Source organism: Agelaius tricolor, unplaced genomic scaffold, assembly GCF_023055355.1.
Source record: "Agelaius tricolor isolate 1412-34295 unplaced genomic scaffold, bAgeTri1.0.p SCAF_2, whole genome shotgun sequence".
In the NCBI taxonomy this organism is placed as follows: domain Eukaryota; kingdom Metazoa; phylum Chordata; class Aves; order Passeriformes; family Icteridae; genus Agelaius; species Agelaius tricolor.
Window position 1 is genome coordinate 16,479,024 of NW_027269262.1, and position 27,163 is coordinate 16,506,186.

The 27,163-nt window shown below is 35.1% G+C and overlaps 1 protein-coding gene across 2 annotated transcripts in view; it reads left to right on the plus strand.

Moving 5' to 3' along the window:
* The first annotated feature begins 578 nt into the window (after nt 1-578).
* Nucleotides 579-27,163, plus strand: part of CDH9 (cadherin 9) — a 99,840-nt gene continuing 73,255 nt past the window's right edge. Inside the window, exon 1 of one of the 2 annotated variants that reach the window (XM_071453680.1) lies at nt 579-928. The gene's annotated coding sequence lies outside the window, so the exon portion shown is untranslated. The remainder of the gene's footprint in view (nt 929-27,163) is intronic. The other variant, XM_071453670.1, reaches the window with a different exon arrangement.

Here is a 27,163-nt window from a genome sequence, read left to right on the forward strand (position 1 = left end):
AGCAAACCACAATATTCTGTAATATTGAACATCTGGTGTCATAGTAGTGAGCAATGATTACTTGTACTCAAGCAGGCTGCTCTAGAAACCAAGAAATTCATTATTGTTGGTGGCAAAACTGTTTATTTCTGTGAATGACTTGAACATTATTAGTCACAATTCCCAAAACATCCCTTGCAACTTTGTATTATGTTCACTTTCAGGTACAGCGACAAGCCTATCATTATCATTAGCTGTAAGTGACACTAGAGCTGTAAAACTATTGAGAACACAGGGAAATCTCACACACATTGCTTTCTTTCACCTTAAAATCATTTGTCACTGTAGTAGCATTAGAGGATAATTTTGCATTCTCCAATGTGTATTGCACACCAATAACACTGTGTTGCTAGTATAGATGTTTAGGGTAATTTGTTTTTCTCCATATAATCCACATGTTAGGGGTATACCTTTACCCCTGTTATTAAAACAGACCAAACTGAGCTGGTTACATGAGCCTCTGTATTTAAGCCTCAGTTAATAAGAGGGTGCTTAACAAAGCCCTCCTCTCTGAACCCTCCCACTGCATTCACTTGCAAATCACTGTTTGGCTGGCAAAGCCGCCGTGCTGTCCCCCCCAGCCCCAAACCTCCTCACGCTGAGCACTGCGGCTCTATCAGCAGCAACATCTCGGTGAGGGGCAGCGACACCTCTCCTTGCGAGGGACGTTTTTTATTAATCAGGGGCACTGAAAGGAAACCAATCAGACAGAGAGTCCCTTTGGCTCCTGCTCGCTGCCTGCCTGACTTAAAAGTGATGCCGGGAGAGAGGGAGCCCTAGTGAGAGGCGGGTGCATTCCGCGCTGGAGACTCGGGAACGTGCAGAAGGCAGGATGCAGGTAGAGAAGCAGCGCTGAACGGACTGAACTGGGCTCACACAGACAGCCTGGGTGAGTAGATCAACTTTCTGTAGCATGAGAACTGCCGATAGCAAAAGAACAGATGCTTTCTTTAGGAGTGTCTAAAATGTTGAAGATTCCGTACAAATACTTTTTAGGGAAGGGGGAGTGGAGGGGCAGTGTCAGCAGAGCACTTTGGGGACATTTCTCTTACAGAGTTCAAAAAACCCCCAACCCATTAAATTGCTGAAATCTAAACTTCTGATACTGTATATATGATGACTACTTATGTACCTTAAAATATTAGCAATGCACATGCTCTTTGGAAATACTGTTTGATATGAATCAGTTTTTCCTGCCATATAGGAGTAACAATATAGCCTAACTTTCGTGCAGGATGCTTTTTCACCTGTCCAGATAGAAGCAATACCCCTTTTCTTTCTTTCCCATGTATGTGTTTGTCAATACATCTAATAAAAACAACCTTGGTTAAGAAGGATGAAAAAATAGGATGTCTTTGTTGCTACTAAGGATGAAGTAGTAACGCTTTTTTGGATTTTCTTTAGTGAAAGTAGCAAAATTAGTGGGATTTTTTTATATGTTTTACAGGGGGAAGTGCAGCTCAGGGTTCAAAAAGATTGAGAGCTGAGGTAGATGTCCCTTTGGATATCTGTGGTAGAAAGTCAAAGTCAACAGGCTTAAAGTACAAAGATGCTTTCCAGAAGTCCTTCCAAACTACCTTGTCAGCCTAATATATATAATCAGAGAGTCCCACAGAAAACAAGGCAGAAAGTGTAAAAGGTCATACTGACCACTTGACACTGAAGTAACCAGCAGAAAACCACTGAATGACATTTTGCCTTTTCACATGCAAGAAACATGCTGTCACATGTGTTCAATTTCACTGTATGAGTTTCAAAGAAAGAATGATGTACATGAATTAAAAGGAAATTAATATCCCTTCCTGTTGTAAGGCAATATGGATACAGCAGCCACTCACCTTGTCACAGATTTAAGTCATAGTTAAGAAAATAGAATGGTATTTTCTTAAAATACTTTCCATTTTCAGTAGACAAATTTATAACCAATGTATGAGTCTTGCTCTGATTAAAGGGATAAAAGCAATAAAACTAATATGTTACTGAGACCACAGCAGGATTATGCTGCATTGATCAGTACTACACTAGCTACCCATGCTAAGGATAAAAATGGATAAAAATGCAAGTGTAGTACTTGCACTAGTTTTGGAGATGAGATCAAAAGGTTTGTTAAATAATATTAGTCATAGTGAGGGGAATTACCAATGACAGATCTTTAAAAATCATTGTCTCCAAGTAGTTCTCCATATCTGAAAGGATAATTTTATTCCAAAAATATAGTGAACTAATTAAATATTCAGAAGATTTGTGTTATAATTTGTCTATGACTATTAAGAAATTTATTTGTCAATTATGTTAGTTGTTAAAAAAAGCATATTTCTATCTATATGTCAATCTGACAGATAAAATATATTGTCCTGTCATTTGTATTTCACTGTGTAATAATGTAAATTCAAGAGAGAATTATATATGTTTACAACTATTGTGATTTTCTATTAACAAAAATATAAAACATTATACAGTCAAATGTCTGTGAAATAAATAATTTTTGGTTTCAGCTTTTTTAAGTTAGGTAAATAAGATTAATTTTAAATGGAGAAATGTAACTGTAACTGTATCAGTACTATTACTAGTTGTACCTAAAACAGTTGCCAAGTCTTTTTAAACTTGATGGAATGAGTTCAAGAATCAAAGTTTTTCATATGTTTATTGCCTGAACTAAGTAGAGTTTTTCATTTCAGAGATTGTCTCGTAGCCATTATTGTAGAATGTTATGCTTTTTGTGTAACCGGTACATCTCACCTAAACACAAAAAGAAGTTTGGTGATGCAGTTAGTAGAGAAAATGTGGGGAGAAACAAAGCTCTGTCATTTGCTTTTTACAGCTCCATGTTAAAATTACTTGAGGCTTTCAGAATTTTCATGCTTTTCTGCAGAAGTGACCATTCTGAAAAGGGTGTCCTCCTCTCCAGACAGCAGCCCATGTACAGGGATTTGTGCTCTCCTCTCACCTGACTGTTGCTCCACAAGGATGCTGATCTCAGTAGCAGTTGCATGGTACTGGCAGAGACGCCCTCTCATCATGGGATCAGCCAATAACGATGATTTCATTCCCTGACCTACCCACCGAACAAAATGTAATAACCAAAATCCACTGGTTTAAATGTCATCACCCATAACGCTGCTGAAAGGACCTTACAACTTAATTCTGACATTCGCTTATCTCTGGCATCAGAACTTGGTTTCTGAATCTGCACAGCATGGGTTGCAGGGAATCTACTGGCAGAAGTGTTTGAGAAGTAGAGCCAGAGAGTAACAGGACTGACAATTTTGTCTGAGGATGAGTTTGTTCAGGAGATATCATATAAGAAAACTGGGGTACGTAGGCTAGAGTATAGGATAATATAGATGTATAAATGTATGTGTTTCTTCCATGCAGTCAGAGCTATTTAACTGCAGAAGGTAACTGGACCAAAAATCTAGAGAAAAATGCATCTCCCACACATATCAGAATGGCTTCAGAATTTCTAAGGCTTGCAGCAGGTGTTATATTCAAATGTTATCTGCAGAAGAACTAATATTTTAAAATGAATAGAGTTGCCCAAGTAAAAGCTGCCTGCATTCTCTATGTGAGTGAGGGAATTTAAGAAAATAATTCATAGGAATAAATCCAAAATTTTGTGAAAGGTGGTAGGAGGAGAAGGAAAATAGAGCAAAGGGAAATGAACAAAAAGAATTTTTGCAAAAGCAGTCAGAGTAATTTCTCTTCTTGCAGTTTAAACACATAGGAAATTGCTGAATGTTAAAAGGAAAGTTATTTTCCTGACTTTCAGTGACTGATCCTGATAAAAAATACCCCAGTGGCATCGAGGACTACTTGCCGAGCATGACTGAGCAGGAGAGGCATACCTTGATCAAATCATACTATGTTTCTGCAGTGCAAAATCCTAGCAAAACTGAGACTTGGTTACTTCTGGGAAAATATTACTAGCTTCAAGGAAAAGGAAAAATACTGGATGTACACTGCAGCTCAGAGGAAGGCCCAAAATGTTTTAGAAAAAAAATATTTTTTAACACACAGTAAGTAATTTTATTACAGAAATGTCAGGAAGTGAAGTACGCTGCTTATAATCTTTCTTCTGCAATCCTGGGGAGATTACAAGAGGACATGGGTGGCATTGCTGTCATCCCATACACACACAGTGCCACACAGAGCCTTGACTATGTCTCAGTTACAGAGTATCTTTGTGTCAGAGTCAGGGATAAAATGGGGCCTCCACTTTCCCAGTCTTCAAAGTTCTCTGTAAGATTGAATGTTCAAAAGTATATTTACCTTGAATACTTAAATAACAGCATCAATAACCACAAATGTTTCTCAGAAAATGTATTTCTGCAGTTGCAAAATGGAACGCTTTAAGCAGTGTCCAGTGTATTCCTTCGCTAGCAAAATGCAAACTTCTATAATTAAATTTCACACCTTTTAGCAGTAAGAGTAATAGCAACATCAAGACAACATCACTTTGGATTCTGTTTCCCTATCCCAGAAAAACATATTTTTCATAATATGTTATCTCTTGATATAAAAATATCAAGGAGGTTTAGGTAAGTACAAATTTTATAGATGCTAGGTGGTGTTCAGGTTGCTTTGTCCTCAAAGGCTGTATTTGAGAGAAAGAACGACCACCTTCATAGAAATTCTGCCTGTAATGATATTGCAATTTTGGGCCATGCATGTTGGTACTAAAGGATTCTATTTCCTGAAAAATACTGACAGCATCTTGCCATTGTACATAAGTATGTTGAGAAAGAGCTCCTAAAACACTTGTCCAGATTCAAAAAATGATCTTCATAAATTACACCCAAGAATAGATTCTGTGAAACATAGAAAACTGTGGATAATGCATTTGTGTTTGGACATAGAAACAGTAGGCCCTCCCACCATTTAAACAAATTACGCAACAGCTCTCAGAAGGAGATTATCTGAATTTGTGCATTTTTAATAGTTCAATTGAAGTCAGTTAATGATGTATACAAGCCTTCTGGCAATATATACAGGTATAATTAGATTTAGCCATTATTTTCAAAAAAATATGATCTATTATATTGATAATCAATGGTGCACAATCAGCCAGTGGTTGACATTCATATTTCAACATGTCTTAAAGAAAGGATTCAATAAAAACATCAAGTTGTATAAAAAGTGTTCAATAAAGGAAATTTAAAAATAAAATTATCTAAAAAACTCAGCTTAATATCTTACTGAAATAATTGTTTTTTTTTTTTTCCTTTGTACTCCATCATTTAATATTTGCTCCTAAAGAGATGAAGAGGTAAAGCAAAAATGGGCTGAGTTTGGTATAAATGTGAAGTTAATCCCATTGTTTCTGTTTTTAAAGAAAAAATAGGCACAGAACAAGTGAAATTTAGCATTTCAAAATCCAGCAGTTTTAAGTTCTGTATGATTTTAACGTTTCAGTAATCTAATCACATCCAATTTTAACAGAGAAAAATAGCCCTGGTGTATGAACAGAACTGTTATATATATACACCTTCATCCATGTACACATGCATCTAGAGACATAAACTGGAGTATAACTCATGCAAATGCTAGAGAAAAATAATGCAATATTTGTAGAAAGCAATATATTACAATGGGTTTTCTTAAGTTTATAATACTGCATTCTGGCTGAATTTTTCTGCTTACTTTGTTGTTTATTGCAATACTTTCATATGGTTTGCATTATTCTTTGTTATTATTTTCCATACTAGTGCATTTAAATATCAAGCCTTGTAGTGGGAAGCTATTGTAAAAATGTTTTTTATTCTTAAGCCACAGATGCTGGTTGCAGGTAATCTCATGGAAATAGTTTTGCCTGTGTAGCAAAAGGAGAAAAAAATCAGGAAAACATACTTATTTCAAAAGGAAATTCTTGTAGTTGTTTAAACTATTTGTCAGGAGAGCTATTTGTGCTTGTGTTGCATTCCAGAACCTGTATTCAGACTGGGTAACATTTTGCAATGAGACTGGTCCCACTGAAACCAGTGAAATTACTTTTGTGCATTTCCCTTACCCTGAGTAAAAATGAGTGTGGAATCTGTGTTCTTATGCTATCTGATAAAAAAGATTCTATTTTCCTCAGAGTAAACATAAAAATATTAAATTGCAGAAAATATTTTCCCATTTCCTGGAAGATTTGCAATAATCCTTACATTTGTTTCCCAGATATAAAAGGTAATTTCATCACTAATGAGAACTCAGATTTGTAGGAAAAATGGATTTTGATGTAAAAAATAATGTGGTCTCTTCAGTCTTTCCTGTTATCTTCAATCTATGGATTTACTGCAATTGAGCTTGATCTTGCTCTTAATGGTTTCAAATTTGTGTTATATATGACTTCTTTCCTAGTGAAGACAGCTATCTCGTTGGATTTACATCTTTTCTAGAGTAAGGTAATAAGTAAAATCTCCTGTGTTCTAAATAAAATTAATTAATCTCTTCAAGTTCCTTCATGGCGATCGAACAATACTGAAGGTAATTGTTTTTTGCTTAGTGGTAGTAATAATAGTAGTAGCCTCAAGGCTGAAAACTCACATATTAGTTGAAGTACTGATTTAGTGATATTTTAATTACATTTGTCACAAGCTTCTGGTACTGCCTGCTCTTCCAGTTATTGTCTTCTTGAAAAATCCACTTATGGTACCAAACCATCCCTGCAGTAAGCAGAAGGACTTTCAAATAAAAAAATGTATTGTGTTTATTGTTCATATAATCACTTTTAAAGGCAATTAAAGAAAGGAAAGTCTCAAAAACGTTGGTACAACTGCTCTCAGCTATCACTGGCTGAAAGAATCTACTGGTTGAGAATCTTTCCCTGAAGCTTTCATTCAGGAAAGGGGAAAAAACATCATTTAGCTTAAAAAGGGGAGTGAATTAGGAAGTCGCTAGATGCACCACAGAGTGAAGCTTTTGCCCAAAAAAAAATTAAATTAAAAGGTGTTCATCCCTACAAGGTTGAATCTAAGAGAGAATGATTTAGGAACATGCCTAGTGTTTCACATTCAGACACATAAATGTGAGTACAGCTAGAATGAAAGATTTAGCACTTCTGACAATGCTACTCTAATAATTTATTTGCCATTTGAATTTATGCTTAGGAAATTCACATTTACATTTCAGAGCAAATTTTTCTAACAGCTCCCTAAAATAGAGATCCAAAGAATTTAGAAAATATAGGATACAGAAAAAAAACAAAACCGAAGAATAAACTTCTCAAATCTACAAAGGCCTTCTATGTTTTTTTTCCGTCACTGATGTGTTGAGACTCTACTTCATGGCACTCCCCAAACCAAAAGCCTACAGGCTGAATAGTTTTTATAACTACTTTATGTTTGCAGAGCAGTCATATGATTAAATAGAGAACTGCAATGTTATATAGAGACATAGGACCGCGGTTCCCTTGATTACCCAAGAGAAATACTGTGTAATTCTAGCCATACATAAATCCTGATTTCAAAGGAATATACAGCTGAAGATTTGCTAACAATTGCATACAAGAACAAAATATGGTACACACAGAGAGCAGTACACAGTTTGTGTACTGGTCTGTGTGTGTACCATACTAGGAGTAAAACATATTCATAGTTTGACTGTTGATTAGAACGAAAATGAGCCTTAAGGATTAACAAGTGCAGGATTCAAGTTCCTGGTCTCATGACTTAAAATGAATGTCAACTTGTATTTAAAAAGTATTTCACTATTTTTTAACTGGCAGACAAATTTTATTAAACTCAGGATAAAGTGATATTTTTCTGCAGGTGTGGGTATTTTGAAATAGTAGCTATGTCTTAAGCATCTGACTGAGAAATTTTCTAAGATTTACATGTAATCCCAAATAATAAAGATCCCAAATAATAAAAAAAAATGGGGCAAAAACATGCATTGAGTAACCCAGGGTAATTGCTAAAGAACCTGCCTAGAGCTCCTGGAAGAAACCTTGTCAACCTGGTTGAAAGCATCTCCAGTTCTCTAGAGAAGGAAGAAAAAGAAGGAGGAAGGGAAGAAGGGAAGGAGGGAGGGAGGAAGGAAGTGGCAGAACAAAGTGGCAGAAGAAATTTTCAGAAGGAAGGAAGTGGAAAAAGGAAGTGGCAGGCAGAAGTGGCGGAAGTGGTGGAAGGAAGGAAGGAAGGAAGGAAGGAAGGAAGGAAGGAAGGAAGGAAGGAAGGAAGGAAGGCTTCCTCTCCAAGAAGAGTGGATTCACAAAACTGAAGCAGCATAAATATTTCTGGATTACTTATTTTAAGACTATTCAAAATGCAATACTGTGGGTAGCTACAATAAAAATAGGACCAAAATGATTGTTGTAGTTTATGTCTTTTCTTCACAAATAGTATCAGAATCAATAATTTTTTGGACTGAAAGCTGAACTCTGAAAAAAAATATACTGTAGAGGAACATAAATAAGGGGACATGGTGGTAGAATGAAATAATAAATGAGTTACATTAATTTTCTGCTTCCTTCACCTCTAGTTAATTAGAACTAATTAAACTTCATGCTAGTCAGCCTGTGGGTCTAGTAGAAAATTTAAAAAATCATGAAATTCCATTGCCTGTAGTGAAAATTTACATGTATTTGTGTATATATGTATCTCTATCTGTATCTGTGTTGGTATAGTTTTATCATTTTTTTGATGTAATTTTAGAGACACAGGTTAGATTAAAAGATCTTAGGGATCTAAGTATACTTATATCTCTCTATATATCTACATATATACCTACATATGTCTGTGTAAATATAGCTCTAATGCATAATGACGGATATAGATTTTTAATTTCTTTTGTTGTTTTTCTATGTGCATGACATCTCTGTTATGAAATTCATGCATATATTTGCATTGTAAGTTTTCCAGAGCTATATTCTGCAGCTAACCAATATTCTTATGTGCCAAGTTGAGGAGGTCTTTGCAGGTCCAGATTTTACTCTATAATATCAGACCTAGAGTGGTAAATATCAGAGAAAAACACAGAAAAACATCTGCTCTGTCTATGCTGTTATTCCAGAATTATAGAATGGTTTGGGTTAGGAAGGAACTTTGAAGTTCAACCACCCTGCTATGGGAGGGGGCACCTTCCTCCTGGTCAGGATGCTCAAAAGCCCATCAAACCTGGCCTTGAACTTTTCCAATGATGGAATACCCACAAATTTTTTGAGTATCGTGTTCCAGTGTCTCAACATCTTTGCTGTAAAATATATTCCTCTCATGTCCAACCTAAACCTTCTTCTCTTTGAATTAAAAGTCATATTGAGTTTTTCATCTACCAGCACCCTAAAGTTCTTATCAGCAGAGCTGCTCTCAATCTCTTAATCCCACAGTCTGTAGTCATGCTGAGGATTGCCCAGTCCAGGTGCAGCACCTTGGACTTGGCCTTGTTGAACTTCATGAGATTTGCATAGGCTGTTTTGCACAAGTCTGTCAAGGTCCCTCTGGATGGTGTCACTTCACTTGGGTGTATCAACTGCACCATACCGCTTGGTGTCATCTGCAAAATCACTAAGTTGTGTGCCGTCTTTCTCATCATCTGTGTAGTTAAAAAAGGCATTAAATAGTATTGGCCTCAGTAGAGGCCCTTGAGGGACATCACTCTTTACTAGTTACCACTTGGACACAGCCATTGACTGTAAATCTCTGAATGAAGCCAAACATCTGATTCTTTCTCTGTGTAACAGTCTAACCATCAAACCTGTATGCCTCCAACTGAGCAGCATGACTGTTGTGTTGTGGGGGATCATATCAAAGGCCTTACAGAAGTCCAGGTACATGATATCGGAAGGTACCTCATCCACTAATGCAGTCAGTCCGTCACTGAAAGCCATGAGATCAGTCAGACCGTGAGATCAGTCAGGCAGAGTTTGCCCTTGGTAAAGCCATGTTTGCTGTCCCTAATCACCTCCTTGTCTCCCACATGGTTTAATACATCTTGCAGGATGATGTGTTTCATAATCATACCAGGTGCAGAGATGAAACTAATGAGCTGGCAGTTCCCAGGGTCCTCCAGTTTTTTCAAGATTTCTATAAAATAATTCCACTTCATTCAACAGATTTGTTTTGAGGCAAAAATTCCATGAAAGAGGAACTTTTGAGTAAATTACATTAATAGAATTGCATGGCACGACTTTCAGTGAATTACTTTAATACCCCTGCACTTTGTATCTCAGTAAAAATATTGACAAAATTTGCACCTTCACAAAATTTAAACAATTATTTTGACATAGAGTTTTAAGCTTCCTTTCCTGTTTCTCACATAATTGAACAAAGGTTCAGGAAACCTGAAATCTTTTTGCTACAATGGAGTTTTTTAAATTCTTCATCCTTACTTATGATCATCTAAATGATCAGCCCCAAAGTAAACAATACCTCTGTTTACTTTCATTTTAATGTCCCTTCACAATGCAAATAAAAGTTGTCTTCTTATTCCTACTTCACTTAATTGGTCCTGAAGTTTAGTTTTATCCTGATAATTGAAAGGTCAAATAATGTGAGCATGCTGCTTTTAAACAGAAATTTCAATCACAGTGACCACTATCAAGTATCTGAAGAGCAGGAAGGACACAGAAAACATAGACATGTTCTTTGGTGTTTTGCATGTAGTCTGTAGTGGTTCATTCTAAGGCACACTGAAGGAAGCATGAGGTTTCTGGCATTACCACAGAGCATCCAAGATTGCTTTTTCTATTTATAAAAAAGGAAATGGAAGATGTCAAGATTTAAAGATAATGTAGTCATAGGCCAGAGTCATCACCTCCATATACAAGCAATTGTTTTCCCAGGTGTGGTTGACAACAGCAGCATCAATACCACTCAGAAAAAAAAAAAAAAGTTATTTGCCCTGAAATATAATGGTGTTCATCTTTGAAGGCAGCATGTTTTGTTAATTTTTTCCTCAAAAAATGAAATTATACCATATGGTATGTTAGACATTTGAGACTGAAAATTGATTTATCTTAATAAATCTTAATACTTCACCAGCCATATTCTTTAATGCTAGGAATGGATGTTAAAATTTCTTGGTTATCTCACTGAGATTTTAAAAAGTATTTGTCAATGTTCATTTGTTTTACTGCTGACAGTTCTCTGAAATTGCATGCAAAGGATATTTCAACACAATCATGATAAAAAACATCAATATTTAAAAGCAGAAACATACATATGCTTCCCTTAAGTTATATGTGTGTTTGTATATATATATGTATGTATATATGTATGGTTTAAATAGGTGTAATTAAGAGCTTGAAGTTGAAGCTCTTACTTGTGAGAGTCATGTACATTATAACCTCATTGAGTTCATCTGGTAGTGAGCCGGAGTACCATGAGAGCTCAGTCGAAACTTAATATGTGTGAAGCCAGTTACAAAAATTATTACCTACCAGAATGGCAGCAGTATCATAACATTTCCAACATTTATCTCTTTTCATACTGTGTACCCTTCCTTAGGGTGTAGCTTTACTGCCTTCTTGCACAACCAGCAACTGGTCTCTCTGTGTTTCTGCTGTGGTTTGAGCCAGGGGACTATTCAGTTTTTGGGGGTCAGAGGGATTTGTTGATTTGAAGAGAGGAGAGTAAAGGGTTCAGAGGTATCTGAGTGATCCTCAGCCCAATGGAAGTGAGGAAAAAGAGGGTGGAACCCTTCACTAAAGGATGATCTGTCAGCAAAAATTCCTTTCCCTACGTTCTGGAGACCAAACTGGTTTATCAGGTACAAGAAAAGATGCTTCCCTCAATTCCAAGTCTTCCTGACCAGTTGTCCAAAAGAATTAATGCCACCATTATGTTTGTCTTAACACTTTATTGATGCTGAAACAGAGAAAGAGTGAGAAGGGTAAGAGTAATTACTGACATCTGTACTCGATCATTAGGAGGACTCCAGAAGAGGAAGGGGATTGGGCTAAGCATAGGATTCCATCTGGCCTGAGGACACGCATCCATATCATTGGATATCCATAGCTTGCTGTGCTATTAGAGCAGTCATCAATAAGGCATATTCCTCTATCACATTTATTCCCAATGATAGTGACTACTTGGCAAAAATTGTAACTAATAACTACTAGAAATATTATTAGTATTTCTGCATTCCCCTGATATGGAAAATATTGGCTATTACTTAAATGAAAGTCAATTATTATTAGTATATTAGACACTGAACCCAGCTCTAGTAGAACAACACAGCACTACCTAGATGTCTAGGGATACACTGGTTTAAGTGGTTCTTACCCTGTGGGTCTGCAAACTTCTCAGGAGCTTTTTTCTAAGAGAACTACACAAAAAAATATATAGTCTAATTACAAACAGCTTGAAATTTGTCATAGAGAATTGCACTTTCCTGACAGAAAATATTTATAGTATCTGTAATCTGTAGGAATCAAAAAGGAACAATTTAGAACCATATGTGTCTACTGCATTTTCAACAGATTAGAGGCTTATAAAAAAAGATATGTGGCCTAAGTAACCTTTTTTTTTTGTTAGACCATAGACTGCAAAAAAAAAAAAAAAAAAGGAGGAGATTATAAAAGAACAGGGAGTGGAGAATTTTTTATTCATACTTTTGTTGGGATTTTGATATCACTAAGAAATATGAAGGACAAGAGGATAATGAGGAAGGCACAGACAGTAAAGTTTAAAAACAAGACATTTGAACCCTTCTAATTTTAATATGAAGCAATTAAGAAGTTCCAAACCTTACATGGAAATAATCTTGCATTGTTTAAATTTACCTTTTGCCTTTAACCCCATCTTTGATAAGAATAACCAAATGATTTTACTTTTGAAGTGCTGTAAATTTACTGGTACAATGGGAGAGTGTAAACAGTCATAGCTTATTGTTCAGAAAAAAATATATGCTGGCTTGAACAACACATTTTTTGATTGAACTCAGACTAAAATACTGAATTTAAATCTGGAAGCAAGAAATACTAGAACATGAGAAAATTATACAAATAATATGAGGACTTCACATGCATTGTCTTTATAACAATATAGTTCTATCTCATGAATCTGAAAGAATATAGCTGCTTTATTAGAGACCAGAGAAATTAGTATTCCAGTGGTGACCCTCAGAAATTGCCAATTACCAGTCAGTAATTACAAGTATTTTAAAGTGTTCTATGACAGCAATCAAGTATAAGCTTCAGGTAAACAGCAGAAGTGCACATAGTTCGGATGGAAAGCTCATCATGTTCTTGCTGAATATTCCCATGGACATCAGTAACATTTGGATCCAATCTTGATAAAGGGAGGACATATTGTCACAGTCATTAAAAGGCCAAGCAGAGGACTTGAGGGCTGCAAAGGGACAGAAAGGGCAGAATGCACTGCACGGCTGAGCACCAGCTTTTTCAGCACAGCTGAAGTTCCTGACCCCCACCAGGCTCCACGGGCAAGAGCAATAAGTGGGAAATGGTTAACAAGGTTGTGCAATCATATAAAACTATTAATATTAAACTATTACAAATTTTTCTTTCTGGTCTCTTCACATCCTTCCCCCTGCATAGGGATTGGTATGTGCACAGAATCCACATTATTTGTATCATGTCCATGTGTATGCAATGTGAGTAGATAGATAACATTAAATGACAAAGCCAATTAGAATATATTATGTGAACAAAACTATTTGGATTTTTTTAATGTGTTCTCTTCTGTGCAGAAGTCATCAGTATTCAAGCAAACAAGTGGAAAAAATCCATGTTGCTTTCAAGGTAAATGTCAGACAAAACTATTGCAAAATGCCAACAGATAGTGATTTCTGATACAGCAGAGGATAAAGTTAGATGAAAATATAGATAATATAATGAGGCTTCTTTCTGCATAGGCTGGCAGAGAAAGGGAAAGTATATCTTCTCAGCTATCAAAATGAGATTGCAATACAATTTTAATATAACTTTAAATGAGATAAATATAATACAGTGAACATAGTGTTTATAAAAGTAGTACATTCTTTTGTTAAAATAAAATAATAGATTGAAAAAAATTGTTTTCATTGCTATACATGAGTACTACATAACAAGAACAATAGACAAACACAAATTAGACACAGGGCTAAAAATCTTTAGTTTAAAAATTCAAAATCAAATGTATACATTAGTTATGCGTTGAAGAAGCCATGACTTTAGAAAGTATTAAAATTTATATATTTTGAAGAAAATTTCATTAAAAGGTAGAGACAGAGGCAAAGTGAAAAAACCATAGAAATGCAACAGCAACCTAACTGCAAGCCATTGGAGATAGCAGAATGCTTTTACTGACTTAGACAGCTTAGAAGAAAGTTCTAAAATGTCTTGCAAACACAAAAACAGAGAAAAATATGAGCAGTATTATGCACATGTAGGCAGAGTAAATGCAGTACATGTAGGTAAGAGAAAAAAAAAAAAACACCCCTACAAAGAATAATTTGTTATTGCAATAATGTCCTGTGTATGTGATGAAGCAAAAGAGAATGGACATAAAGAGCACCTTACCATGTTTAACCTTTAAATGCATACCAAAATGAGATCTACTGAAATAAATATGTTAGAAAAATGCAGAATACATTGGCTTTCAGAAAGAAAATGTAAAATTATAATTTTTTACATCATAGAAAAATCACTAGAAATTGGGAATTCCAATTATGAAGTCACTACCTAAATTCCTATTAAAGCCACTTTTTAGTGTAGGTGTAGATAAAACCTGCATTAGAATCAGAAAATAATTAAGTAATCTTAGTTCACTGTATGACAGAGGACTTTTATCATTAAAACAAGATGATAAATTGAAAGTATGAATATTATTGACTTGGTTATGGAGTATTTAAAGTAGGTCTGATGATACATAAAAGAACTTCGTTGAACATAAAGTAAATATGAATATATTTTAAAATGCTAAGAGGGAAAACAAAAAGTGAAAACATGGCTAGAATAAGCACTTATATTTTAATTACATTCCCAATGATCACACACATCCAAATGAGGAAAGTTTCACACATAATATAATTTTCTACATATTTTCTTTTATAATTTTAACACATTCAAGGTGATGTTAACAGAAGTGTTTTCTTATGTATTCAAGACAAAAAGGGAAGGCCCAAGACAAGAAATAAGTTTAACCTCAAGTTCGTAATTTCTTTTTTGACTACGTAATGACTTTTTTATGGTATGAAATTACCTGCTCTGCAAGATTACTCACTTACATTATGACACAAGTGGGAGACAGGTCCAATAGGGAAATTGAGATGATGTCTTTAATTTTTGTATTAGATATAACTGATTTTACTGCTTCATATGAATTACTAAAACATTTCATGTCACTATGGAAATGATAAAGTCGAAAGTTGTTTTCATATTGTGAAGGGATATAATAGAAGCTCATAAAATATCAATAGTAAAACTGAAAAGTTTGACTTAAATTTCAAAATATACCAACTACAGAATTTTCCTTTCATGGGAAATCTGAAAAAAATACTGGTAATGAGAGTAAATTATTGTGAATTCTTAATTTTGTTAAATTTCTAACAAATAATAACTTGATGAAGATTAATAACTTCTTATTTTTGTAAATTTTGAGTTCAGATATGTTGCTGGAGCAAATTACCTGGAGGCCAAGTCACAAGCTGTTACATCAAGGTGCATCATAGGCTGAATTGACTGCTTGTCACAAGAAGATAGGAGATAAGCAAAAACTGTCTAATGAATTTCAGAGTGGAGAAGAAACTGCCTAGATGCTTTTTTTCTGCTTTTTTCACCTATTTTAAGGTGGAATGTTCATTCCATCATGCTTTATCCATTTGCTTCTCTTGAGAAAATCTGCAGTCCTACTTGTCTGCTTTGCAGTGAAGTCGCATCATAACCTCAATAACATAGAAGTTTTCCTAAAACTTATCTATATATTTTATTAGAGTAGAAATTGTTAGGTGACATCAGATACCACTGTGGTAAATACCAATTTGTGTGACTGATGGTTATTCACAGATAACTGTTATCTTTAAAGTTTCACAGAATGTAGCAGAGGCTCTTAAAATACATTGAGAAAGTACTGCTATTACAAATATTTCCAGTAAGAAAAATCTTGAAACAAATGAAACAGTAGATCCAGTGTAACAGAGACTTTTGTCAAAATTTCTGAGCATCTATAAAACTAGCTTAATTCATGGACTTGCTGATATTTTGCAGCTCTGAAAACGTCAGATCAACGTTTCCTGAGGTAGGTAACTGGAAGGTGTTTCTAACAGCCAGCCATGCTTCATCTAACAAATAGATGCTATAAATGGAATGTTTAACTTTATACTCTTCTCTGAAGAACACTTATTCTCCTTTCCTGCACCTTTGTTGTTCTCAAGTGTTTGTATCCTCTCTCTTCTCCTTTTTCTTCATCTTCTTGGTGCTTTCCTCATCTGCTCACTTGCTCTTTCCCTTTCTGGTACTTGCCTTCCTCTTTTCTTATTTACTCAGCATTCATCTCACTAAAGACAAAAAAAAACAACAACCAAATAAAGAAGAAACTAAAGGACATAGTGGTTTAAATTACATAACATATGGCGTTTAATTTAGACATAAGAAGAAAAATACTAGAAGAAATGACATTCCGTACAAGGGGTAGCATATTTTTGCATTTATGCTTTCATCCACAGAATATGTATTTGGACTTGCATCTCTGGAATTTTAGCTTGGCATATCTTTTTTCATTGACCAAATAGGTCTGTAAAATCAGCATTTACTTTCAGCCAATACATTGCTACAAAATACTGTGATATAGTCACAGACAAACCATAAAGAGAGCTTCCCCTTTGTAAATCAGCAGGAAAACCAAACTTATACTTTAGTTAAAAAAGATATTAGAAAGAGAATAAACAACTATCAATACTCCTGTGATGATGAGAATACCACAATTCCTTCCTCACAAAGGGTTACAAGGCTGTGATGGAATCCCAGTGTGGCACATGAAACTCATGGAAAGAGAATACTGTAAAGAAATTGTGAAAGTACACTACACATTATTGATCGCTCTGTGCTTTTCCATTCTACTCTTTCAGATACATTCTTGTCCACTGACCTTTCAGATATGAAAGCAATCTAGCCTATATTTTCCAAAATACAGGCAATGCCTTTGTAAGTGCTGTGTTCCTCTAATCAAATGTTTAATAACTTGAAGTCTCATCAGTTATTAAGAGTGATGTTTTAAGTCAATCTCACTTTTTACAGAGACATGTAATCAAAGTATGTTTAGAAAACACCCTTGGCACTTTCATTTGATATTTATATATATATATTCCATTTCAAAAGATGTGAAATAAGTAAAAAGACACTACAATTTTTTCTCAAAATTGGTAGAAATGCACGTAGGTGAAATCAAGAGCAGGAAAACTTATTCTAATTCCTTTTTTTTCCACAACAGGATGTTTGCTAAAGCATATTTATCTTTAGTGTAAACATTTCACTCAGATTCAGTAAGATTATTAGCGTGTATTATCTAGTTCTGGGTTACACTTATTAATAGAAAACAAAAAAATAAAAGACACCGCAAAGCAAGCATCATCTTCAAGAAAGAGGAATAATAGGAATTTATGCAGCTTCACCATCTCAAAAGTGCAAAGGTATAGTATAATGTTATGGCTCCCTCTTTTGGATAACAGATATCTAGTATGCAATAATAAAAAAAACTCATCGTGTCCTTAACATCAAAAAAATCTCCACAGGGCACTATTTTTCCCCAAGATTTTGCTTAGAAATTATTAATGATATCAATAAAAATATGCTTATATTGGTTTCTTGCAAAATGTCCAATTGTATAAAATAGACATGCACTTCCAAGAGAGCTCTGTAGTCAGAATATTTTTGAAATATGTTAAACATTAGTCTATCAAGTACCTATAACAACTGGAACATGAAAATCTGATGGATTGCTCCTTATTTTAGCAGCGTTGTTAATACGAAATAGAGAACAATAAAGAGATGATTGATGAAAGCACTTAATAGAACTTACCTTCTGAAAAAGTGACCAGAAAGGAACAAATTTTACTCTTACACTATTATTACTTCATTTTCAACAGTGAGTGAAAAATGAAGTGAATGGTCACTTGGGTTCTTTTTTTGGAATTTCCATTTTAAATGCAACCTATTTAAAAATCCACACATTTATATGCATTCATTTTGGGAAATTTTTGAACATACCATTGAAGAAGAAAAAGAAATTTAACATTTTTAGAATTTTTAAAAAAATCTTGTAAAAGAAAATTGTTTTTATTAAGTGTTAAGAGTGAGGGAAGAGGAAAAGTGTTGAAATGCATCATTTAGTACAAAATAGTGACTCCTGATAGAGGTTAAACTTCTATGGTTTAATATCTTTTTATAATGTAAGATTAGCAATCATTGTTGGATTTATAGATATTGTTGTATTTAATTCTGAATTTGGATTTTGTTTTCCCAAGTATTGGAAGCATACCACCGTTCTTCTGCATTAATATTTAGTCATAATTCCATAACTCCAGGCTCAATTTTCTTCATGCATCCCTGCTGCTGTGAGACAACTGGAAATTTTTTTTTTTAAAAATGCCTTTGCACAATTCAGTAGCACTATTCAATTATTTCAGCAGCGTCAGCTAGAAGGCAAAGTTTATTTCACTCAAACTCTCTTCCTATGGCTTCCTTATTGCCTTTATTAAAAATATTGATGTTAGGCAGGAGCATATAAATGAATGGATTTACAGGTTTTGTTTAGCACTTTCTGTTCCTAAAATATCCATTCCTTTACATACATTAAGATGTTAAGCTGTAAAATTATAAATTTAGCTGGATTTATATCAACTAACTTAAAATTATTGTCATGATGCTCATTTTGGTTACACCATTGCAATGTGTTTTCTCAACACCAGAACTGCAACAGGACAATTGCATTTGATATGCTGGGTCATTATTATTCACTCTATTTATTAGTAACAGTTGCTATAAAATGTTTATTTTATAATCAACACTGCAGTAATGAGATTTAGATGAAGGTATATCTTTCCCATGAAGAACTGCCTGTGGATAGTGCATGTAATGACAGTGTTTCAGAGTTAGGAAAAACAAGGCAATTTAGCAAGCCTTATTGAAAATAGAAATTAGGCTGTTTCACTAAGTGATGCTGCATACTCCCAGCCATACCACTAAAACAAGATAGCAACATTTGGCTGTAATAAAGATTGCAGAATCCAAAAGATAGAAAAAGGGAAGAAATTCACTTGTACAAGGCATAAGTTTGTTTCATTTGCAATATGTATTCCTATTTAAACCAAGAAAAGATTAAAAGATTAAAAACTAGATCCTGACACATCACTATGAATAGTTTAACTATGCACCTTTTTTTTCCTGTTATATGCTTTAGTTAATTTGTCTTCTATTAAGTCACATATTTATGATTTGTCTTAGCCGTATGAAGCCCAGACAAAGATATGTCTCCCCATATATCCTTTCCCTCGATTTTTTAGGAATGCAAGAAGGAAGAGAGACAATCACAGGCATTTGAGCTTATGCAAAAAAAGTTTTAAAGCCAAATGTACTTTGCCATTTTAGGCAAAGCTAGGCCAAAAGTACTAGACCAGAAACCATAAAGCAAATGCTTTGCTATATCAACTCTTTTAATCATATTTCTACTCTTTTTTTCACTCTGAAACTGGAAGCATATACATGGTTTCATGCAGTTATAATTTTGCTTTTTACTGACTTTTAACCAAAAGGACAAAGATAGGAGGCAATTCTGAAATGCTGTCTGAATAGTCCTCTGTGTGCTTTGAATTAATCCAAATAAATCACATGAAAGCCTGAATGTTCTGGAAATCCATGCTGAGATATAGGTTATTAAACTCTCAGTTCTGGTTCAGGCATTACTAAGGAAAATATGTCACATGCCATTTTAAAACTGGCTTGTATTTTAAGAGAAATAAGCTAATTATTTCCTTCTCTGGTAGCTAGAAACAAAACAAAATAGCAAAACAGATTGAAAATAGTTGGTATAAGCAATACCAACTACATCGTCATCAGAGCACAATTAATTATTAAAGACATATGCAGATGACATATTTTTCTACCTTTAGATTCAGTTCCAGGTGGGTCTGAAGTATTTTGAAATTTCCTGTCATGGGAGCAACAAATAAATATGTTTATAAACATATGAAGGCTTCAATAATCATACAAATTTGAGCAAGGCAAGTTCAGGAAATACAACAGGAGATCTCAAAACCTCATGAGGAAAACTATAATCAAATTTTCATCATGAAATTGAACATTACAACTGAACTCTGAGCTACTCATTGTTCTTGGTGGGCTTCTCTGCAGGACTTTCTAACACCAGAGGGCCACATCCAAGCTATTAGCCCTTGGGAGAGAATAGAAATATAAACTCTTAGGGAACAAATTGCAGAACAGGCTCCACTAAAAAAGCATATTTATTTAATGTCCAGAGCTATGTATCAGTGTGATACCCTTTCTGTCATTTCATCAGAGAATGGAGAAGCAATTTAACAAACTGCTATGATTAAAAGCTTCTTTGGGAAGTTCTATGAAACATTGTACCATCAGCACTGTGCTTGTGACTGTAGTTCATTTGTCATAGTTTTCAGGGAAAAAAGACAAGGAGTATAAATCCTAAAGGAATAAATTCTACATCTGGTTGTTTATTTGTTTATTTCTTTATTTGACCAGGGGCTCAGCAGAAGATTTCATTTCAATACAGTGGGATTTCAAGCTGGCAGCCACTTCACATATACTACCAGGAATCCTAAAAATGTCAGTGTTGAAACTGCTAAAATATTCATTATTTTATCTAACTTTTCACTTGAATTTCTTTGTTACTTGAGTGTTTTGAGGTATCAAAAGCAATACTAAGTTTTTAAAAAACTGTTCCTGCAACTTGCTCCTGTAGAACTGAAACTACATCCGGGCCTCAAATGAGTGAAACTGTTAACAATACTTATAAAGAACATAATAGTTAGATACATGGTGTACTGGGGAAAAGTCAGTGTAGCTCTTCAATAGGAAAGTCCTGCCTCACAGACCTATTCAAGTTCTCTGAGGTGTCATTAAGCATTTCGGTATCTTTGATGACTTTGATATGATAGAGTTCTGCTTTCAGAAGGCTTTTGACAGGGTGACTCACCAAATGATCTTAAGCACCCATGAGCTAGAAGTGAAGGTCCCTGAATATATAGTAATGAATTATATAACAACAATTTTAATTAAAGTTATTTAAATTTAATTAATAAATAATAAAAAAAATGAAAGGAATCCATTTAATTAATTAAATGACAGAAACCGGCAAGGAGAAGTAACTAATGAGTTTTGACATTGAGATGTCTGTTTCAGTGTTCCACAGGGATCTGTACTAGAGCTAGTACTGCACATACCCATAAATAAACTGAAAGCAGGTTTGAACATCAAGGTGAAAAACGTTGCAAGTTACATTCAGCATGTGCTGGGATAAAGTTAATTTTCTGCATAGCGGCTAGTATGGAGCTGTGTTTTGGATTTGTGGTGGAAACGGCATTGGTAATGCAGAAACATTTTCATTACTGCTGAGCAGGGCATACACAGGGCAAAGGCCTTTTCTGCTCCTCACAGCACCCCCAGCAGTGAGCAGGATGGAGGTGCACAAGAAGCTGGGAGGGGTCACAGCCAGAACAGCTGACCTCCACTGACCCAAGGGTAATTCCAGATCATATGGCATCATGCTCAAGATATAAACCTGGGCGGAGAAAAAGAAAAAAAAAAGGACCTTCAGCATAAAGTAGTTTGTCTTCCCAAGTAACCAAAAATGTGGTGAGATGGAGACAGCTCTCCTGGAAATGGCTGAGCACCTGCCTGCCCATGGGAAGCAGTGAATGAACTCCTTGTTTTTCTTTTTTTTGTATGTTGCTTTTGTTTTACCTAGTAAACTGTGTTTATCTCAACCCATGTTGAGATAAGTTTTCTCACTTTTGTACTTTTGGATCTCTCCCCTGTTCTAATTGTGAGTGATTGGCTGTCTGAGGCTTAGCTTCCATCTCGGGATAAACCACCACAAGAGAGCATAATAAAGCCAAGTGGGTGTGATGACTGTGGTTAAACTAACATACTTCAACTCTGAAACTTTGTAACATACTTTGTCCATAACTTTTCAATGTAATTATAGACTCCAACATTATTTTATCTTGTACCAACTGTCACTCTCCCAGAAAACTCCCATCATGAATTTTGATAGATGGTATGGATGTGGTAGACACACTTTGGACTAGGTAGGGAGAGAAGAAGGAAGTTTAACCATTCATTTGAGCCTTGCTATGCCAACCAAACTCTACTTTACAATGGTCTAATAGCTACAGGAGTTCGACATACCTACATTTGAAGTTTATACAATACAATGAGTAGACACCCAAATGATACAAGATGACACAAATTCTTATGAAACTACGTGAAATCACGCACAAGGTAAAACCCAGACTATGCATTTAAAATAATAAATTCTTACTATTGCCATTGAGGAATAACACCATAATGTGACAAGAGATAATACAGGAAAACTTTAGCCCAGGGCTGTGTGGTCAATGAAAAAGCAAGCTATGCCATATATCATGATGAAATTAAGTAGAGAAGGCGATTAAGCTGCTGTTTATAAATGCATGAAGCGAGAAATGATGATTGCTGATCTCAGGAGATATTTAAAAAAAAAACCAAGCAAACAACCAGAAGAGATTCAGAGGAAGGCTACAGGTGCAATCAAAAATCTGGCACAGCTTCCATACAAGAAATGATTAAGTAGGAAGTCCCAGAGCTTTCCATCTTGGAAAAATGACAGCTGAGGGAGAAATTGATTTAAGTCCATACATTCATCAGTAGCAAAAAGAGTGGAGAGGGAATAACTGTTTTCCATGACTTCCAATGGCTGTACTCACTGTCTAATGAAGATGTCATTTATACGTTCAAAAACAAACAAAAAGGGTTTGTTCTTTTCACAGGACTGGTAAATATGTGTCTCTTTGCAGAATATTGTTTCTCTAAGACACATATATGCTTTCAAAGAAAACTTTGAGAAAGTCATGGCAAAGAGAATCTACGGGGGACTACTACCTTGTATTTTGAGACTAAGAAAACACAGAAGTAAAACTGTTATATGCTTCTCCACACTTAGGTGTTATCATGAGTGTTTGCTTGTTGAATATATCCTTACTTGTACTGTCAGGTTACTAACAAAATAGGCCCTACTTTACTACACTTATTTTGAATTTATTCATGTTTCACGTTTGTTTTTCATTAAAATGACATCTGAGTGAAAGATGTTTTGGGGTTTTTTTTAGGGGAATGTTTTTAATTTTTAAGAAGAGATTCAGACCTAGAAATAAGAAAAAGGAAATTTATCAAAATTTATATTTCTGAATTTATATTATTATCTATTTTATTCTTGCAAGTGAAAGAACTACCATTTGTAGGTATTTTAAAGTGTTTGTTATGGAAATATAGGATGAACCTCAGCTGCATCAAAGTCCTTTCAGATTACCTGAGATAAACTAATAGCAAAAAATCATGTTAAGGTTATGCTTTATTTCAGTGTACAAATTCCTATGCTTGCAAGTGTCCTGCTGAGCTCTGAGAATAAGACTTTAGATTTTGTGATCCCATTGGAGACAGCAGAAGGACATAAAGGAGGCTGATCTCTAATAAATGACAGCATTCAGCAGCTGCTCAGTTAATTCCCTGAGGAAGGAAGCAGGAACAATGGGCTACAATTACATTCTGAATTTGCTAACCACCTTTAATTGGTCAGCAACTCAGTTTTTGCAGTCCAGAGAAGTGAATGCATAATCCCTTGCAGGCAGCAATTAAGTCCTTCTCTATAGGAACAAGATTTCTTATGACTCAGATGTACATGAACAAACAAAAAAAAAGAATGTCAGAGATTGAAGTTTTTAAAAAGACCTTGAGATACTAGCTTGAAGACATCTTTATTCTGAGAAATTCTGGCTTGTATAAACCTCTTGTGCCATTATACAAGCTGTAGACTCAGGAAGTTTAGCAAGCTCTCGTTGTGGTATATGCCATGCTCAGGAGATATGCAGAGATAGGAGGCACCAGATGTGGAATCTCAGTACGCTTCGTTAGGAGCTTGATGTGTGACCAGAGCAGACTGATACATAATGAAGCAGTAAGAAAAGGAAATTTAGAGAAAGTGTGCAGTCCCAGTTATCAGGAGAACTGGTAAATCCTGTCATTAACAGTGTTGCCATAGATGAATCTCATCTGTTTCATGCAGAGAGAATAATGAGAATCAATATGTCTGGAAAATAGGGGCCTATACCTCCAGATATGGTTTGGGTTTGTATCTGGCAGATAGAAAGCTATGCTGCTTATGAAAAAACAAGAAAACAAAAAAAACAAGAAAACAAGAAAACCCCAAATCCTGAAAACCCCAACCCTCAAAAACACAGCAAAAATAAATGCCTTAATTTAGATACCTGCAGGGTATCAGTGTCAAAGTACAGACAACCAGGTTATGAATGACAAAATGTGAAACAATCTTAAAGGGGAGGAAAAGAGAAAAAATTTTGCTTTGATGATAGCACTTACTTTTCCTTTTGTTTCTAAAGGCTGTTCTTTAAAACCATGAATGTGATGAATGTGTTGCATTTGTAAATAAGGTGTGGCATAAAAACTTATAATGCAGCTTCATTATATGATAAGAGTGAAATGTGTTCCCTGTAGAGAAAAATCAATATTAAAGATCAAAGGAATATCTTCAAAAGTCCTTGCTTTAAGGGTTTACAAGTGCTATACTTCCTTGTTCTCCTCATGTTGAGGAAAAGGAGATCCTGTAAAAATGTTCATTATTGGAGAAAAAAATCTTTTTTTTTTGAGAAAATGCACATTTCACATGCATATTCCAGTGGCCTGTCTGGAAGCAGATATTTTAAAAGTCTCTTTTAGCTTCATTTAATACTATTGCTAAGAATTGAGAGGCCCTTTTACATGATGGGTTGGGAATACTGAAGGCATGGTTCTCAGCTGAGGGAAGGATGGCTGGGCAACAAACCATCTAGAAAGTTTCATCTGCTCTTCAGAAGATACTTGTTCCAGAGAAGGGCAGATGGTATTTGCATTGCCCAGGGAGAGTTGCTTTAAACCACAGCTTTGCCTCTGCACAATTCTGCCAGTGGGGTTTGTCCAAATATGAATCAACACGTTCTCTTGCCAGATCCACCCACCCAGGGGATTTGAGTTGCTCACCAAGAGTGCTATTGAGAGTGTGACTCAGGCCATGATGAGGTGAATTTGGACCTGTATCTCCAATTTAGATACCCAAGAGTCTTGAAAAACTCTAAAATAAATGCTAACTCTCTTGTCACAGCAAGAGAAATGTTTTTCTTAATTCTCCTACAAACCATAGATTTGTTTGCCTAAAGACATTAACTCAACAGACATTCCAATACAAATTGCTGTTAGTTCAAATTCCCTATTATTTTTATTAGTATGACTCATGTAGCTAAGGGAACCTACACTGGTGTCCCAGAAATAAAGAATTGCCTTCAGCTGTATCCTGGCAAAATTTTCAAATGAGCTTCACCGTATTCAGTGGTGAACAGATAAGCAACGCAATAGGCAAAAAACAGTTCTGAAAGTCTATTCTGGAAGGTTTGCAGTGGGAGATGGTGAGTGGGGAAAATGTTTCTCTGGTGTGGCCCATGTTTCTGTGTCTGAAGACGGTAAAAGAATGGGTGTTCATCACTTAAAAAAACCTGTCCCTTAAGCTTTGGGGATCCCTCAAAACCTGCTTCAGCTCTCCTAGAAATAATTTCTTGGTTACCTCAAGTTTAGTCCATATGCACATTGGTTGTTTACTTTTAATCTTTTTATCCTTAGCCCAAACCTCATCTTTATCCATGAATAGAAAGAGGGAAAAAAAAAAAAGCTTTTGGGCAGAAGAATGCTAAAACATAATGCTTTTTTTAGAAAATCATACATTCAAAGACCATATTCATGTCTGCAGTATGACTGCACTCAGAGAATTTGAGTGCTGCAGCCAGAGGGAAGCATGTGTATTCATCCTGGGATATCTTTAATTGGTTGGGGAAGTGATAAAAGTGAACCTACAGTGGCACAGATCCAGCCTCTTCCTAAATCTTGGTATTATTGGTGCCAGTGTGCTGTTTATAGCACAGCCTTTTGTTGCTGCAGTTTCACCATTCTTAGTGCTCAGTCTAGGTAGATTAAAGTTGCATTCAGATATGTTGTTTTCCAAAAAAGGCTGACAAAACCAATAAGACTGCTTCCATGCATGCAGGCTACACAAGATTTATATTTGCTATATCCTGTTAAAATACATACTTAGTTTTACAGATTGTATGGATCATCCTGAACATTAGTTACATCTTTCTTATTTAGAGATAGGAGTGCAAAATGAAGCACTGCTGCTGCAGTTAACTCTGCTATTTTTAGCTATTTTAGCACCAGATCTTTTTCTTTGAGAACACAAATTTTGCTTCACTGTTAACGAATGAAACAGACTAATGTGGGATACATTATCAAGTTGCCGAAGGTTAGCTTTTCTTTGTGTCACGCTTAAGAGTGACTGTGCTGCACTAATTAAAAACATTACCATGGCAATTGCTATAGAAACATTTAAATTGGCATCATCAGTAACAAATCCGTGCTATTGATCCCAGCAAGGCTTATTTCACACTACACCTGAAGAATCTAAATAGAATATTTTGCATTCAAAAGGACTTCAAGAGATAAATTTTTTCCAGTTGTTACTGTGCTCAGGAGAATAATGTTTTTCATAGAGAGATTATTCATTTACCTAGAGCTGTTGTAGGATTCTGATACCAAAGTCCTTACTGCAAGAAGAGACTGGAATAGTTCTGTGCTACCACCACATTTCCCTCAAACCATACAAATAAAAAAATACTTATTACCTCCACTCAGATCCACTGCTTTGCAAAATGAGGAAGAAAAGCAGGTTCTCAAAAATGTTTGGCATTAACATGTTTAGCACATTAATGCCCCATCTTAAGAGAAGTTTCCAAGATAACTAGAAAGAAAATAATTTTCTATTGTTTGACAAAAACAAGTAGTTGACATTTTACTGATTAAATGATGGGAGCAGAAATAAAGTGAGAAGACACTGCATGTAGAATATTGATCAGTTGCTTGGAAAAAAATAAA